Source organism: Mustela nivalis (genome assembly GCF_964662115.1).
Source record: "Mustela nivalis genome assembly, chromosome: 13".
Lineage (NCBI taxonomy): Eukaryota > Metazoa > Chordata > Mammalia > Carnivora > Mustelidae > Mustela > Mustela nivalis.
In genome coordinates this window covers 51,099,401-51,113,467 of record NC_139032.1, presented here as the reverse complement: position 1 = coordinate 51,113,467, position 14,067 = coordinate 51,099,401, and positions in this window count along the sequence as shown.

Genomic DNA, 14,067 nt, shown 5'->3' with positions numbered 1-14,067 from the left:
ACGTCAATTTCATTTCTTCCCCAGGGTTGCAGGAAACAGAAACCAACTCTAGCTACCCAGCACAAAAGGAATTTATTGATAGGACACTCAGATCCTGAAATCTAAGAGTTAAATTAGCCAGTCTTTGGATGGGTCAGATCTAGGCAATTCTGGGGACCTTAGAAAAAGAAAATCAGGGGTGCCTGGGTGGCTCAGTGGGTTGAGGCCTCTACCTTCGGCTCAGGTCATGATCCCAGGGTCCTGGTATCCAGCCCCCACATTGGGCTCTCTGCTCAGAAGGGAGCCTGCCTCCCTCTCTCTCTCTCTCTGCCTGCCTCTCTGCCTACTTGTGGTCTCTGTCAAATAAATGAATAAAATCTTAAAAAAAAAAGAAAAAGAAAAAGAAAAAGAAAATCATGGACCCCTTCTCTAAAGCACCGACGTCCATATTTCTCATTTTTTAGTGACCTGCAGTGTCAGATGGACCAGCTCTGGCCAGGAGGGTAGGGTTGGGTGGTATACACATGGTTGCTGGAGGCCATTTCCTTGTGTCAGGGACAACAAGGCCAGGGGAATATTGGGAGCTAAGAAATGTTTAAGGCTTTCATGAGGTGTAATTGTCATATAATAAACTGCACATATTTAGAATGTACAAATTGATACATTTTGATATATACATAAAGTTATATACAATTCTATTTATGTGTTATATATATATATATATATATATATATATTAATCTGGAAAGCTGTAATTGTGATGGAAATAATATGTCCATCATCCCAGAAAGTTTCTTTTTTTAAAAATGTGTTCTGTGGGGTGCCTGGGTGGCTCAGTGGGTTAAGCCGCTGCCTTCGGCTCAGGTCATGATCTCAGGGTCCTGGGATCAAGTCCCACATCGGGCTCTCTGCTTAGCGGGGAGCCTGCATCCTCCTCTCTCTCTCTCTCTCTGCCTGCCTCTCTGCCTACTTGTGATCTCTGTCTGTCAAATAAAATAAATAAAATCTTTAAAAAAAAATGTGTTCTGTTCTTTTTTTTTTTTTAAGATTTTATTTATTGACAGAGATCACAAGTAGGCAGAGAGGCAGTCAGAGAGAGAGGGAGAAGCATGCGGGACTCAATCCCAGGACCCTGAGGTTGTGACCTGAGCCAAAGACAGAGGTTTTAACCCACTGAGCCACCCAGGTGCCCCTAAAAATGTTTTCTTTATTATTTATTTGAGAGAGAGACAGGGAGAGATAGTGAGAGAGAGCATGAGCAGGGAGAGAGGGAGAAGCAGGCTCCCTGTCAAGCAGGGAGCCCAATGCGGGGCTCCATCCCAGGACCCTGGAATCGTGACCTGAGCTGAAGGCAGACACTTAACTGGCTGAGCCACCTAGGCGCCCCATCCTAGAAATTTTTTTTTTTTGGTGCTCCTTTGTATTTCTTCCCTCCTGTCTCTCCATGCCCTCCACCTTTTCCCAGGCAATGACAGATCTGCCTCTTTCACTATAGATTAATTTGCGTTTTCTAGAATTGTGAATAAATGGGATCTTGTAATATATACTATTTCTTGTCTGCCTTTTTCACTTGGCATAATTATTTTGAGATTTATTTGTGCTGTAGCATGTATCAGTACACCACTCCTTTTTATGGACATGTAATATTCCATGGTACGGATATACCACAGTTTGTTTATCCTTTCACTTCTTCATGAACTTTTAGGTTACTTCTGGTTCAGAGCTATTGCCAATAAACCTGGCCAAGCAGTTTTCCAAAGTGATTGTAACATTTTTCATTCCCACCAGTGATGTCTGTGAGTTCCAGTTGTTCTATATCCTCATCTCTACCTGGTATGTATCCAGGAATTTATTTTTAAAACTTATTACTAAGAAGACCAACAACCTGATTTTTTATTTTTTTTATTTTTTTATTTTTTTTTAAAGATTTTATTTATTTGACAGACAGAGATCACAAGTAGGCAGAGAGGCAGGCAGATGGAGAGTGGGAGAAGGAAGCAGGCTCCCTGCTGAGCAGAGAGCCCGATACGGGACTCGATCCCAGGACCCTGAGATCATGACCCGAGCCGAAGGCAGTGCCTTAACCCACTGAGCCACCCAGGAGCCCACAACCTGATTTTTTAAAAATGAGTAAAAGATTTCAATAGATAATTTTCCAAAGAAAATATATGGTGGCAAATAAGCACATCAAAAAGATATTCAACATTAGTAGTCATGAGAGCAATGGAAATTAAAAGTGCAATGGTATGCTTATTCAAACAGCTAACATTAAAAGGGAGCTAATATTTTTACATTATTATGATGCCCATCTTATAGGGAAGAAAACTGAGGCTCTCAGAATTAAGTGAATTGACCAAGGTTGACCACCTATGAAGTGGTTAGAAGTTGAATCTGAACCTGAGTCTGCTAAACCCTGCTTAATCTTTTTTTTTTTTTTTTAAGTTTTTAATTTATCTACTTGAGGCAGAGACAGAGCAAGCACAAACAGGGAGAAAGCCAGAGGGAGAAGAACAAGCAGGCTCCCTGCTGAGCTTGGAGCCGAATGCAGGGATTGATCCCAGGACGCTGAGATCAAGACCTGAGCTAAAGTCAGATACCCACCCCTGCTTAATCTTGATATGATACCAGCAATAGTCCTTTGAGGAAGGCTTCGCAAGCAAGATTGAAAACAAGGAAACTCACTTATTACTCAGGAATACATCCCTTTCCTCTCCTGAGGATTCAGGCTATCACCATCCACAGCGGACATTGTGCACTTCAAGTTTTGGTGTTTGTTTTGCCTAAAGCATCAATTTTGTTTTTCCAATGTCCAGTTTTGTCTGGAAGCCTCTGAGAAAAGTATTCTAAGTGTAGAACACCCACCAAAGCTTCACTGGTCCAACAAAGACAGAGGTCTATTTAACCATGATTGCTACATAATGAGGTGTTGTTTTTTTTTTTTTTTAAGATTTTATTTATTTATTTGACAGACAGAGATCACAAGTAGGCAGAGAAGCAGTCAGAGAGAGAGGGGGAAGCAGGCTCCCTGCTAAGCAGAGAGCCCGATGTGGGGCTCGATCCTAGGACCCTGGGATCATGACCCAAGCGGAAGGCAGAGGCTTTAACCCACTGAGCCACCCAGGCGCCCCTATAATGAGGGGTTTTTTTGGTTCAGACAGATCTTCATTTGAATCGCAGATCTACTGTTTCTTAACAGTGATCTTGGACAAATTACAACACCTTGAGTTTGATATCTTTGTCCGTCAACTGGGGCACGATGCTGACCTTACAGTGTTTTAAGGGTTGGGGGAGCTGATGTGTATACAGAGTATACCATAGTGTCCTACACTTAATAGAGTCCCAAAACACTGTTACCACAGCACGATAGTAATACAGAACCACCCTCACACTAGATGTGTTCGGTTCCTCGCTCGTGATGAACCCTAAATAAAACTCATCCCTCGCTGATGTCTTGTGTTTCTCTGGGGACTCGCTCCTTCCGTTAGGAATTGCTAAGCCACCGACAGATGACGGCGTTTCATTCTACAGGAATGACTAAGCCAGTGAAACATGCATCCTTTAGTTATAACTTTCTCCTTTAGGTAGAAGTACTCTCTGAAGGGAGTATCTGTGGTCGCCATTGGGCCAAGCAACGGAGTTCCCGCATGGCGTTTTTGGAGTTCAAGGATCGGCTACGCGGGTGTACAGATATGCGCGTGGTGTAAAGAGATCAGAGTCCAGGTAACCAAGAGCTCCTCCTAAGCCCGTTCCTCAGGCTGAGAGGACTGAAGGATGCACTGCAATGTCACGCGGCTTACACACCTTCTCAAGCCTCGCACTCCGGAGACTTCCTTCTCCCCTTCCCTGCTCTCCCGCCCCCAGCTCTCTTTCCAGGCCCCTGGAAGTGCTCCTTCAGCCTCCGAGGGTCTGTTTTCTTTCATTCTCTTACTTTGTTTCTGAAATACAGTCAGTGTTTTCAGCCGGTACTTGGGGACTAGAGCGAGCTTCTGAGCACTTGGATGTAAGATTATGAGGAGAGACAAGCCGGCTCCTCTGCTGAATGCCTCCAGCAACTTCCTCGCAGGTGGTCCAGTAATGAGCTGGCCCAGCACAGGGAGCAGGAGGTTCTGCTGCTTGGCACCGACGCTCAGGATGCATCCTTCACAGAGGACAGTGGCTGAGGGTGGAATGTTTTCACGCTGGTGAGGCTGGGCTTCCTGCTCAGAGCACCTGGGCCACATGATCTCTGTCGCGGTCTGGCTGTTAGTGAACAAGGAGGTGGCAGAGCACTGGGGATGGGGTCGGGGTGGGGGTCTTCCTCCTAGAGCACAACTTGAATTGTCTCCAGCAGTGCCCACTGAAGCAGGACACACATAGCTGAACTCCTGGGATGGCCAGAGAGGAGGGGACTGCCTCCAGCATGGTCCTTGAGCCCAAATGTTGACATTTTCATCATTATGTCTTATTGTGGTGTTTGACCCGATCTCTTGTGCAAATAGAAAAATACTACTTGTTTTTTCATAATTTGACTTAAAAACAACAACAACAACAACAACACATAGCACTTTAGAGTGGAGATACCTAAATACAACCCCAAGGACTGTAAGAGAGGCTCATAATTCATCTGATGGATCCATTTATTCCTTTTTTTAAAAATTATTGTATAATATATATAAAATTCACATCTTTCCTGTTTTTAAACGTATGGTTCAGTAGCACTCAGGACATTCATACTGCCGTGCAACCACCACCATCCATCTCCAGAATTATTTTGTTCATCTTGCAAAATCAAGACTCTACGCTCACTAAAAAATAACTCCCGTTCCCTCTCCTCAGCCCCTGGCAACCACCATTCTACTCTTTGTGTCTATAAATTTGGCTACTCTAGAAATCTCGTGTCTGTGGAATTGTACAGTATTTGCCTCTTTGTTCCACTCATCCTACGTTAGAATCTTAAGTCAGAAGATGTTCTAGAATACTCAGTAAGGAAATTCATGTGGAGGGCTGCCTGGCTGGCTCAGTCAGTGGATTGGATCGTGTGACTCTTGATCTCAGGGTCATGAGTTTGAGCCCCACACTGGGTGTAGATTTAAAAAATAAAATCTTTAATTTAAAAAAAGGGAAATCCACGTAGAAAGTTGTGTGAATCCTACTGGTTACCTTGATACCATTAGGCACTTTGTATCTTTTTCTTCATTCTGATTCCATGTCACAAACCAAACCACTGATTATGGTATGGCTTCTTACAGTAGATACAATTAGTTGCCCCCCAAGCATCCATCCCATCCTGTATATATTGATTAACATTGTATTGTAGTTTGAATGGTATTACCGTCCTGTAACTCCAGAAAGCAACCATTAACCAATTCTTATTAACCCATACTCTTTGTCACAGCAATTGACTCAGGACACTGACCTAGGCCTATACCAATCCATGATGATTCATAGATAGGTATTTACCTAAGTTGGCCCAATCAAAGTGAAGTCTAAGGACCTTTGTTTGATAGCTGGAGAGAGAAGCCATCCTTCTTTTACTGAAGTTGAATTTTTAAAAATGTGCATACATCTTATTGTTGCAAGCAGCCATTTGTAACCATGAGGAGAAGTAATCCTAAGAGGGTGCCACTATGATGAAAAATAGGGTGAATAGGTGGAAAGGAATTTAATCCTTGGTGATAGCCTTAAACTGCTGGATCCTGCCTTACCTGGAACACTCCCTACCACAGTCCTTTTGAGTTTCTGGGTCAATAGTTTCTCTTTTGTTTAACCAAATTTGAGTTGGGTTTTCTGTTACTTGGGTTTTTTTCTTTTTTCTTTTTTTGGGGGGCAAGGAGACCATACAAGAGGGGAGGGGTGCAGAGAGAGGGAGAGAGAGAATCCTAGGCAGGCTCTACACCCAGCACAGAGCCCAGGGCAGGGCTCAAAACTCATGACCCTGAGATCAGGACCTGAGTGAAACCAAGAGTCAGATGCTCAACCAATTCAACCACCCAGGAACCCACTATTACTTGTTTTTAGGTACATTTTAATCGATTATTCATAAAGATCTCTGGATAGAGTCAGAAAACAATGATTGAATGGATCTTACACATTCCCTTTGATATTAATTTCTCATTATGAAAAAATAAATTGGCATTTCAGTTTGATATGTTATTTTCTTTAGCTTGTTTCAGGTAAGATGTGGATTCATTCTCAGGATCCTGACAAGTTTTAATTTCTGGGTTTATCCTGTGAGGGACCAGAGTAATACTGTCAAGGTAAGGAATGTTATACTAAGTAGATGTCGAGAAGACCTTAGAGACCACGCGTGGTCTACCTCAAAAGCTCTCCTTGAACTTGAGCTTCCATTTCATCTCTTTGAATTTCTGTAGCCATTGGAAATTCTTCTGAATATCAGTGATTGCTCTAAACTAGCGGCATCGTTGGCTACCTGGTCTCTGACACTTGGCCTCCCAATCCTAGGAGACTTTCACCTTAGGTCCTATTGCATTCTCTGGTTAGCAAAGGATAGCCAAATCTTCTTTCTACAAAAGTAAGGACCCTTTGCATGTGACCATGATGGACGTGCACAGTGCCTAGTGTATAGTGCATCGACTCTGAATCTGAGGGGTGCCTCTACTTCTGTCATTGGCAACCCTGAGAAGGATAGAACATACCACATTCAGTAAAGGTCCAGACTTTTTCCAGATCTTGTTAGACACTCTTCCCAGATATCTAGAGGTATTACATGAGAATTTTTTCTATGGGAAATTGTGTCTTTTCAGTGTTCCCCTCCTTCTTATGTCCCTTAAAGACATCTGTGCATCATTTCTTCTTTTGCTGGTCCTGGGTAAAAATATATTACACGCAGAATAGAAACAACACATTAACAAGGTCATTTCCACGTGGTGTGCTCATGAAGCATTTCTTTCTAATGGGATTGAAGATTAAAAAAAAAAAAAGATACTAACAAAAGACTGCAATTATACTGAAAACCTGAGTGTTTATTGCTTTTAATTTTACGCTAGAAGTTGAGGACTCCTTGAATATAGAGCAAGTTGTGAGTGAAATTCTGTCCAGCCTTCTTTAGAAACATCCATGGACACATACTCCGTCAATTGTGGCTAAACACAGAGCCCTTCACCCTGTCAGTATCAAGACAAGATGCACTTGGAATTCTAGTCCACAAACATTTAAATACGGTCACTCTAAACCTAGTGTGGCCCTGACTTGCATTTTCTCATTTCCAGTGATGGGACCATTTTTTAACGAAGCATGCTGAGTGAACTGGTTGAATGGAGTGCCATGAAAGTCTTTAATAAATTATAGGTGGATTTATGAGTTCTGCTCAGGGCCAAGGTAGGCCAGCTAGTTGAAATGAAATAGTACATATTCATCCAGAAGGTCCAGTGGGTCCTCAGAATTAGGGAAAGAAGATTCATGAACGGATGCTGTGTTTTTCACCTTATAGCCTTCTTATTCTACATGGACAATTGTCTCTAGTTACATGAATGGGACAAATTCTCTAGTTGGCTGCTTAGGAAAATTTCTTCAGAGTAACCTGACTTTACCTTCTCTAAAATCAGAGGAGAAAGCAAACTCTCAAAACCAGCCCTACAGTTAAAATAGCATCGAAAGCATCGAAGCAATCCAAGATAGATGGGCCTCATTTGTATTCTGACTACCTCTAAGTCACAAACACTCTTGTGACTGGTGTTTCCCAGCATGGATTACATTGTCTCCCTCCTGTGCTGTCATTAGGAGGAAGAGATGACTGTAGATGACAGGTGAGAGCTTCTGCTGAGCTCGGTCACTTGTAGGGATACTGTTGGCTTTGTCAGTCCATTGTGATTTTCCATATCCAATTATAAGTACTATGAACCGTGAACTTCCAAGAAAAATGTGGAGATGAGAAGGAGTGAGATTCTAATTTAGACAACAGTGTTTCCTTAAACCGGGACCGAAGTGTTGGCAGAAGCTGTGATGTTTGGAGATTATTGCTGAAATAACTGGGATTCTTGAAGGAATGTTCCAGAATCCTGAAGATTACCTATGTTGAATATGCATATTGAAAGGGAGAGAGCTGTTCTATCTCCTGCTGAATGCAGTTAAATGGACCTAATTCCTCCTTGAGCAATAATGATGTACATCATGCCTTTCCTTTCCTTGATACGAGTTGCTCTGCAGCTCTCTCTTTGGGATGGTTGGTAATTAACATGGGTATTTGCTATCCACCATCATTGAACTTATGTGGTCATTTTATGCTGCTCAGGCCAGTGATCTAGTTAGAGACATCACTGGGATAATGGCTAATGTTTCTGAAGCAAAACAAGGAGAATTTTATCTAAAAGAAAATTTTCTTCCCTGTTTTCCTCTTTCAGAAGATCATTGGGGTGGCTAGAATTTATGTTTGCTGCACTAGAAGAGCTCCTGGTAGATAGTGCAAAGGACAAGGAAAAAATAAAGAAGGAGAGATAATGAGCAAATGCCTCTTTGTTGGCAAAAGTCATAGTTGCTTTTTTTCTGCCTCCAAAGTTTTCTATAACATTTCCATTGACCTAGAAGCTTGAGTGCTTTCTAGTGGGTTCCTGAGAAGGTCCTACTCAGTGGAGAAAGACCAACAAAAGAGTAGTTCCTGATACAGGGGATGGGATTGCCTCTTTTTGCTCTAGTACCAAGTTGTAAAATGAGTCTAGACATTTGTCAGGGGGTGTCTTAACACTGGAAGCAGTTGCATGCAAAAAAGAAAGAAATGGAATTAATGATCAAGGTGTGGTGATACCATTAGGATCTTGATACACGTTGCCAGTTAGAGCCCAAGAGAGCTTATACCAGTTTACCTACAGGCTAGCTGTGTTGGAGCACATTCACCATTAGTACTGTCGCCTTTCCCATCTTGACAAATGTGATAGACTGAAAAAGACATCGAGCCAGACTCAAAAGGCAACTTACTGTATGGTTCTATTTCTGTGACATCCTAGAGAAGGGAAAACTATCGGGGGAAAAAAGCTGGATCAGGGTTTGGGTGTGAGAAGAATTGACAGGAGAGAGATCTGAGGGAATTTCTTGGGAGTGAGGGAAATGTTCCATATCTCGATTTTGCTGGTGCTTTCATGACTTATATATTTGTCAAAGCTCACTGAACTATACACTTGAAAAGGGTGAATTTTACTGTACATAAATTATACTTCAATAAACCTGACTTTTAAAAAATGACATTGCCTTGTGGTTTTAAGTCATAGTTCTTTTGCTTTGCAGTGAAATTGAACAGCTTTATATTTATTTGCTATTTATATTCCTTTTTTGGAGAACTGTCATTTCATCCCATTGCAGAATTGTCTGTGGAGACGGAGTCTTTTTTCTGTTAATCAGGGTGATCTTTTACTATTGTGTGTCAAACTTGTTAAAAATAATTCTTTAAATTTCTTTTTTCAGTTTATTTGTGACTAGTTTACATCTTTATTTGATCTAACCAAATTTATTGACTTTTTACTCTAATGGTTGCTTTACTTTTGTAGAAGAACTTCCCGATAGAAACCTTTGGAACATGGAAATGTTTCAGTTCATGCTACTTCATTTTCTTTTGGGAATTCACCAGGTGGGCTGTGGGTAGCCTTTCCAAATTAAAAGAAGGAAACAACCCCTCTGTGCATCAGGGTAGTGGTCGACCTCCCTAAAAGATGCTCACTGGGCTCATGGCTCATTCTCTCTTCCTGTTCCTTGGGTCTCCACTGGGCTGAGAGGTGAGCCACACTTGGCCTCACCAACTCAGTCTCCCCCTACAATCAGCTGCAGCAGCAGTGCCTTAGGTCCAAGGCCCCTCGAAGTGATAGCTAGCAACAGAAATCAACAAAGGCCTCAATCAGTTGAAAACCTCATTTAACATTCCCCTTTGCTCTCCGGTTTTTAGAAGTTCTGTTTTGTCCTGATTTGCTCTATAATGAGATTGGGGGGCTGGATATGACCTCATTTGTACATTATGTAGTTATTTATTTTAAATATTTTATTTATTTATTGTAGGGAGAGTGAGAGAGAGAGAGAGAGAGAGAGAGAGTGGTAGCAAGCGAGCAAGGGGAGGAGCAGAGGGAAAGGGAGAGAAAATCTCCAGCGGACTAAGCGTGGAGCTCAGAGCTGGGCACAGGGCTCGATTCCAAGACCCTGAGATCAGGACCTGAGCTGAAACCAAGAGTCAGATGCTTAACTGGCTACATGACCCAGGTGGCCCTCAGTAATGATTTACTGAATGCTGACCATGGGCCTGAAGCGTGGCCATGTGCTAGACATACCGTGGTGGGTGACGTAGACTAAGTTTTTGTCCTCAGAGCACTTACAGGTTGGTTATGCCAATAGCCAATGAATAAGTGTAAAATTGTGACACAAGGTAACTGTAAATTATGATAAATGCTGTGACAGGAGCAAAGAGGATGTTGTCTCCTCTTGAAGTGGGGATGCAGGGAGTAGCAGGGTTCCCCCTTCTCTCTGAGGTTTTTGTTTTTTTAAAAATATTCATGTATGTATGTATGTATGTATATAATATATGTATGTGTTTAACATATAATGTATTGTTTGCCCCAGGGGTACAGGTCTGTGAATTAGGCTTATACATTTCATAGCACTCACCATAGCACATACCCTTTCCAATGTCCATAACCCAGCCACCCTATCCTTATCCCCCCACCTCCCAGCAACCCTCAGTTTGTTTTGTGAGATTGAATCGCTTATGGTTTGTCTCCCTCCCCGGTCCCATTTTGTTTCGTTTTTTCCTCCCCTACCCCCCATAACCTCCAACCCTGCCTCTCATATTCCTCATGTCAGAGAGATCATATGATAATTGTCTTTCTCTGACTGACTTATTTTGCTCAACATAATACCCTCTAGTTCCATCCACACTGTTGCAAATGGCAAGATTTTGTTTCTTTTGATGGCTGCCTAGTATTCCATTGTGTGTGAGTGTGTGTGTGTGTGTATGTGTGTGAGAGAGAGAGAGAGAGAGAGAGAGAGACATCTTGTTTATCCATTCATCTCTTGATGGACATCTCTTGATGGACATCCATTCATCTCTTGATGGACTATGGTTCTTTCCATAGTTTGGCTATTGTGGACATTGCTGCTAAAAACATTTGGGTGCACGTGCCCCTTCAGATCATTACATTTGTGTCTAGGATAAATACCCAGTTGTGCAATTGCTGGGTGATAGGGTAGCTCTATTTTTAACTTTTTGAGGAACCTTCATACTGTTTTCCAGCATGGCTGCTCCAGCTTGCATTCCCACCAACAGTGTTGGAGGGTTCCCCTTTCTCTGCATCCTCGCTAACACCAGTTGTTTCCCAACTTGTTAATTTTAGCTATTCTGACTAGTGTGAGGTGGTATCTCACTGTGGTTTTGATTTCTATTTCCCTGATGCCAAGTGATGTTGAGTACTTTTTCATATGTCTGTTGGTCATCTGGATATCTTCTTTGCAGAAATGTCTGTTCATGTCTTCTGCCCATTTCTTGATTGGATTTCTTGTTCTTTGGATGTTGAGTTTGATAAGTTCTTTATAGATTCTGGATACTAGCCCTTTATCTGATATGTCATTTGTGAATATCTTCTCCCATTCTGTCAGTTGTCTTTTGGTTTTGTTGATGGTTTCCTTTCCTGTGCAAAAGCTTTTGATCTTGATAAAGTCTCAATAATTCATTTTTGCACTTGCTTCCCTTGGCTTTGGTGACGTTTCTAGGAAGAAGTTGCTGCAGCTGAGCTCGAAGAGGTTGCTGCCTCTGTTCTCAAGAATTTTGATGGATTCCTGTCTCACATTGAGGTCTTTCATCTGTTTTGAGTCTATTTTTGTGTGTGGTGTGAGGAAATGGTCCAGTTTCATTCTTCTACATGTGGCTGTCCAATTTTCCCAACACCATTTGTTGAAGATACCATCTTTTCTCCATTGGACATTCTTTCCTACTTTGTCAAAGATTAGTTGACCCTAGAGTTGAGGGTCTATTTCTGGGCTCTCTATTCTGTTCCATTGATCTATGTGTCTGTTTTTGTGCCAGTACCATACTGTCTTGATGACAGCTTTGTAATGGAGCTTGAAGTCTGGAATTGTGATGCCACCAACTTTGGTTTTCTTTTTCCACATTCCTCTGGCTATTTGGGGTCTTCTCTGGTTCCATATAAATTTTAGGATTATTTGTTCCATTTCTTTGAAAAATAATGGATGGGATTTTGATAGAGAATGCATTAAATGTGTAGATTGCTTTAGGTAGCATAGATATTTTCACAATATTTGTTCTTCCAATCCATGAGCATGAAACCCTTTTCCATTTCTGTGAGTCGTCCTCAATTTCTTTGATGAGTACTTTATTGTTTTCTAAGTACAGATTCTTTGCCTGTTTGGTTAGGTTTATTCCTAGGTATCTTACAGTTTTGGGTTTAATTGTAAATGGGATCGACTTCTTAATTTCTCTTTCTTCTGTCTTGCTGTTGGCTTATAGAAATGCAACTGATTTCTGTGCATTGACTTTATATCCTGACACTTCACTGAATTCCTGTAAGTTCTAGCAGTTTTGGAGTGGATTTTCTTGGATTTTTCACATAAAGTATTGTATCATCTGCAAAGAATGAGAGTTTGACTTCTTCTTTGCCAATTCGGATGCCTTTAATTTCTTTTTGTTGTCTGATTTCTGAGGCTAGGACTTCTAGTACTATGTTGAATAGCTGTGGTGATAGTGGGCATCCCTGCTGTGTTCCGGACCTTAGGGGGAAAGCTCTCAGTTTTCCCCATTGAGAGTGATATTCGCTGTGGGTTTTTCATAGATGGCTTTGATGATATAGAGGTATGTACCCTCTATCCCCTCACTTTGAAGAGTTTTGATCAAGAACGGATGTTGTACTTTGTCAAATGCTTTTTAGGCATCTATTGAGATATCATATAGTTCTTGTTCTTTTTTTTTTATTAATGTATTGTATCACATTGATAGATTTGTGGATATTGAACCAAACTTGCAGCCCAGGAATAAATCCCACTTGGTAGTGGTGAATAATCCTTTTGATGTACTGTTGGATCCTATTGGCTAGTATTTTGGTGAGAATTTTCACATTTGTGTTCATCAAGGATATTGGTCTGTAATTCTCCTTTTTGGTGGGGTCTTTATCTGGTTTTGGGATAAAGGTAATGCTGGCCTCATAAAATGAGTTGGAAGTTTTCCTTCCATTTCTATTTTTTGGAATTCTTCTTAAGGGGATTAATAAAATGTTTGGTAGGATTCTTCTTAAGATGTTTGGTAGAATTCCCCTGGGAAGCCATATGGCCCTGGGCTCTTGTTTGTTGGGAGATTTTTGACCACTGCTTCAATCTCCTTACTGGTTATAGGTCTGTTCAAGTTTTCTATTTCTTCTGGTTCAGTTTTGGTAGTTTATAAATCTCTAGGAATGCATCCATTTCTTCCAGATTGTCAAATTTGCTGGCGTATATTTGCTCATAATATGTTCTGATAATTGTTTGTATTTCTTTGGTAATGGTTGTGATCTCTTCTCTTTCATTCATGATTTTATTAATTTGGGTCCTTTCTCTTTTCTCTTTGATAAGTCGGGCCAGGGGTTTATCGACCTTATGAATTCTTTCAAAGAACCAGCTCCTAGTTTCATTGATTTGTTCTACTGTTCTTTTGGTTTCTATTTCATTGATTTCTGATCTGATCTTTATTATTTCTCTTCTTCTGCTGAGTTTAGGCTTTATTTGCTGCTCTTTCTCCAGCTTCTTTAGGTGTAGGGTTAGGTTGTGTACTTGAGACCTTCCTTGTTTCTTGGGAAAGGCTTGTATGGCTGTATACATTCCTCTCAGGACTGCCTTTGCTGTGTCCCAAAGATTTTGAACAGTTGTGTTTTCATTTTCATTTGTTTCCATGAATTTTTAAATGTCTTCTTTAATTTCCTGGTTGACCCATTCATTCTTTACTTGGATGCTCTTTTAGCCTCCAGGTATTTGAGTTCTTTCCAACTTTCTTCTTGTGATTGAGTTCTAGTTTCAGAGCATTGTAGTCCAAAAATATGAAGGGAATGATCCCAATCTTTTGGCACTGGTTGAGACCTGATTTGTGACCCAGGATGTGATCTATTTTGGAGAATGTTCCATGTGCACTAGAGAATAT